The sequence below is a fragment of the Microplitis mediator genome, chromosome 5, assembly GCF_029852145.1.
Source record: "Microplitis mediator isolate UGA2020A chromosome 5, iyMicMedi2.1, whole genome shotgun sequence".
NCBI lineage: Eukaryota > Metazoa > Arthropoda > Insecta > Hymenoptera > Braconidae > Microplitis > Microplitis mediator.
Genome location: NC_079973.1, coordinates 11,680,730 through 11,686,287, shown reverse-complemented (window position 1 = coordinate 11,686,287; position 5,558 = coordinate 11,680,730).

Sequence of the window (5,558 nt, the reverse complement as noted above, 5' to 3'; positions counted from 1 at the left end):
TTTTTTATAGAAGTACTAAATAGCTTTAATATTTTTTTCCTGAAAACATCTAATCGTTTTGCAGTCACTATATTTAACTACAAAAAAAATGTAAACAGTATTGTTGATAAAACAGTACATCGGAAATTACAGGAGTAGGCTGCAATAAATTGATAGAACCTTCAGAATCGGAAATCGCAAGGATAAAAATATAAGAAGCTATCTTGAGACTATAGAACATATGACCCGCATGGAAAAGCTATATATTGTTAAAAATATGTATAGTGAATCTGTGATAAATATATGGCGGCAAAAATATATATATTTATGAATATAGGTTTTTTACATATATTGGATTATATATTTTTAATAATATATGTCTTTTTATATAATGTTTTATATTTCTCTATATATATTATCTCATATAATGCTCAATATATTTTTGTTATATATGGATGGTATATATGTAATTTATAAAGTATAATATAATAAAATTTATATATATTTTGATTCATATAATTAGTGATATATTGTCTGTATACAATTGATCATACATGGAAGAACTTATCTGTTTAAATCTATGGTTTGCGGTATATTGAAGTTATATTTTTCCAATATATTAAAAATGATATTTTTCTTGATATATTGAAAATTATAGTCTTTATTAATCTATATTTTTTGAGAAGCTGCCCGATAGCATAGAAATGAAAATTACAAATTAAAATGCATGGTTTTTTTTATGTAACATACCATAGTACAAAAATTTGTATAATACCATATATTTTGCAATACATCGGACGTCATATATTGCAAAATATATGGAGTACCATATATTTTACAATATACTGGAAAACATAAAAAATATACATCATACTGTATATTAATAAATATACTACTTTCAATACAATATATCAATATGTAATAAAATACACCAAGATATATATGCTAAACATACATAAAAAAAGTTATATTTATAAATATATAATTAATATATTGTAGCAATATATATTTTTTCAATATGTTATCATACATTAATACGGCAAAAATATAAATATTATTTTATATATTGTGCAATAAATCACATTATAATATTCATATATTTCAAAGTACATTTTTTCACATATAAAGTTTTTTCATGCGGGGATTGTGTTTATCAATATTAAACAGATCTATCAACCATCATCTATTTGATGAGTCTTATGGTTATTTCGTATATAATAGTATCTCAGTGTCTTCTGAATAATTTACCGGGTCGAAAAATTAAATCTGATTTTAGTGTAAATGGGCTGCATTTGAACTAATTGGTCTATATTTAAATTTTTATGGAAACTCTAAGCTGTTTTTGATCTGAAGACAATCGGAAACAGACTAAAAAAAAATCACACGCAGAAAAAGTATAATTTTGATCTGAATAAAAGCAAAAGAAGGCATAATATTTTGAGAAAAAGACTAATTTTGATCTACAGGCGACCAACACTAGACTAAAAATTATTGAATACAAGTCTGAAATAGTCTAAATAAGGAATAGTTCAGGCAAAATTTGATTACATTTTCTATCCGGGTAGAAATATTGCTGTAAATAACAACTTCGACACTTAATTTCATTATGAAAGGAATAACATTGTTATTATTTTTTCTAATCGAAAGATGTTCAAAGCTATCTATGGGAGCTCTTAGATTATTTTTATGGACTTTTTCACAAAAACTATGCATATTGGATAATGTTAACTTTATCCATATGAAATCGAACAATATTTTCATACTCGAGATCAATATAATAATTATTTTACCTTGACCATCATGACATCGAACATATACTCTATAGAAAGCGTCAGCAGTCGCAAACTCGGCCAAGTACGTCAACTGTTAGCATTTGTACGAGGGAGATCTCGAGAACGGAACCCTATAAAATGCAAGTCATTGCAAAGATAGACCCAAGTCATTGCGTTGTACTAACGAATAACAACTATTCATTCCTGTATTATACATGCATTGTACGTGTGTATGTCTTAACATACTAGTCACTTTTGAAATGAATATGAAATTTATGTAATTATAAGTATCTTAGAATCTAACATTTTGTATAAAGAATTATAAATTTATCCATTCTCACAAACTAAATTCAAAATTAGTCTTAAAATTATACATGAAAAGATAAGACGGTTTTCTTTTTAGCTGTGAAAACAAAAAATTTTTTGGGGCAAGTAAAAATTTTCTGAGGCGAGTAAAAGTCTTGTGCCAAGAAATGCTTTTTTCGGTGTATGCCGAATTGTAAAAAAGGTTTCTAAACTTTAAAGTAGATTCAGTCAGCACCATATATTTGAAAGAAGTTATAGTCAATGAGGTAGCCGTAAATAATATTCATATTTATCGAGTAAAATACGAAATGCAAAAACCGGTTAACCCTATAAGTCACCTTTAAAACTTTTGCACTGTCAGCAAGCTCGAAATTCTCGACAATGTTCTTTTGAATTAAAAACCGCTCTTTGAAAAACTGGCATTTTCGAGCTCTTTGAACTTATTGTATATATGTATGTATATAAATATATACTTTTTTTTCGTAATGAAAGTCAGATAAAAACTGACTTTAATAAAAAAATACCGGGATCAATAAATTTGATCTGTTTTAAATCAAATAAAAATTTTGAATTATTTATTATTTAATTTTAAATTTGATTTGTATTATTTATACTACTCTTTACACGGAAAGAAATGATGATGCTCAAAATTTTAATAGTTTGTAGTTAGTTTATGACTTAAAATTAGTATATTTGTATACTAATATCAAACCAGGATCATTATATATTACACAATGGCTATTATTTATATTAAAATTTGATACACATAGAAAAGCAAAATTTGTGATTTCGTAAATTAAAATTAATATGAAAAAAAATCGATAAATTGGGATCTACAGTTATTTATTACTATTCAAATAAACATAGAAAAATTAAAAATATTTACCACTTATTCGATTTATGTATATTGTAAATTAATTTATAATAACGAATAAATAACATTTTATATTAATTATTTGTCAATGGGATAGAATTTATAAAATAAGAGTTAAAAGTTTTCGGTATTTTTATGAGCAAAACATCAGTATCTAGTATACTAATTTTTCATTTTATTATTTACCACTTATTCGATTTATGTATATTGTAAATTAATTTATAATGATGAATAAATGATATTTTAAGCTAATAATTGATCAGTGATATTGAATTTATAAAATATAAAAGTTAGTAACTTTTGCAATTTTCGGCTGGAAAAATCAGTATCTAAGATACCAATTCTTGATTTGACCAATCATTATACTTTTTAATAGATTATGCCATAAATTAATTAACTTTCACTAATCAGTCACATATTATACCTAAAAGTAATAATATTTACTTACTTTTTGAAATAATTGATAGTAGTTCTTAAGAATCTACAGAAATTAGTAAACTACTTTGCATTAAGTACATAATAGTATTAATTATTGATAACATGTTATCTGCAGATTCCAATTTTTACTATTATTTATTAATTTTAATATTACATTTTTTCCGTGTATTAAGACTGTTTCCAGACATAATGTTTTCAAGAATTTTTCTTTTGTCATAATTAGACCAAACTCAGATTTTTTTCTGTGTATCATATTTTATAAAATTATAAAATTTCCAAAATGAATCCACTATAGTTCAAAAACCAACGAATTACTCCAAATACAATCTATTACTTATTAGTTGTTGTTACTTGGTACCTTAATTTATAAGTATTTATATCTAGGCAACATAGGGCTTTTTGCGGATAAACTATAGTATTCAAAAATGATATGTATTTATTGAGAGTAGATCCAAATAAAACTAACTTATTATGGGTACCACTATGTCATAGTAATTACTAATTACTATCAGAAATCATGTCTGATAACTGGCATTAAATTTTGGAATTTGCTGCCTCAATATAGGGGAGGGAGGGGCAAAAGGGGGTACTTAAGGAAATACCAAGTTTTCGAGGACTCAAATACGCAAAATCTTTTTTTTTCAATGATATTCAAAGTAAATAGAAGAAATTTTCAGTTACCGTTGAAAAAAAAAATTTTTCATTTCTGCAAGCAAAATGGGGTACCCCCTAAAAAAGGTATAAAAAAAAAAATTTCTGGATTTTAAACGAATTTGATTAAGTTCAATTTTTTTGTAAGTAATTTACATGAAGAAAAATTATATTTTACATGTTTATTGGATACAAAAGAGGAAAAAAAATTTTTAATAGTATTTATCAAAAAACAAACGTCATTCATATTTTTCAACTGACAATTGATTTTTGAAAAAGTTTACCAAAAACAATTCAAAGTAACGCTTAATTATATTTACAGAAGTGATTTTGGAATGTTTAAAAACCATTTAAAATATATAATTTTTTTTCATCAAATTTTGGGGGTACCCTTTTGCCTACCCTACTCCTTTTTGCCCCCCCCCCCCCTTCCCCTATAACATCAGCCGATAGTTTGAGTATTTTCAAGAAATTATGCAGTAAGCATTTAATGGTATCTGAGGAAAATTGTAAAATTGTATACTAAATAAATATGTCATGATGTATCTTTCTTTTATTAAATATGGCTCTAAAACGTACACTCCTAGAGTCATTATTATCTATGCTTATTTACACTTGCTAATCATAAATTTGTATTCTATAAAATTATTTGTAAATAAGTTGATAAATAAATAAATATAGTGGCTATTATCAATGAAATTACAATTCCTTTTTAAGTAGAAAAACTGATAATCAAGTGAAGAACAATAATTTAATCTCTTTGTTTACGATATTCGTTTTACATTATAGCTGATTTTATTTTCACTTAAGACGCTGCTAATAACAGTGTTAATTTGACTGACTACAATAAAATTCTTGTAGTTTTTAAATTTCAAAATTTTTCAACCAGAAATTAAAAGAGAAAAACCGAACGGCATACAAACATAATTTGACTGAATATAGGTATAGTATTCCGTAAAAGATTTGCCAGTCATGCAACAGACGACGAATTGAACTAAGTAACAGTAGACAATGATGGAGCATCAATGAGCTGATATATTTGTATGTCATCTGCACAGAGACATAGAAAAGACCATCAGTCTTGATTCTACTATCTGCAAAAGAAATGGTAGGCTAATTTTACCGGTGTAAGATCATAGTTTTGAAGTTATTTTAGCTAAGATCTGCTATTGTAAAGCCTAAGACTGATGATTTCAAGCACTAATTGATGCATTACAATAAAAATCATCCAGATTAACAGAAAAGAGAATAGTGGAACAATGAAATGTATATCCAAAATTTATTACAGTTTCAGAAATTAGCTAAGTCCCTTTACTTCGAAACTGTAGAAATTATATTATTTTTGAGACGTAGACATTATTACAGTTTCATATAAGACATTTTTCAGTCCTTAATAGTAATAAGGTTATTAACCTATAAAATTCGGTATTTATAATTGGTAATAATAATTGATAGTAATAACCCTCGGAGTACACACCTCCGAACAGACCTTCGGAGTACACATGGGGTCAAATTGACCCCACTTCACTTTTGAAGAG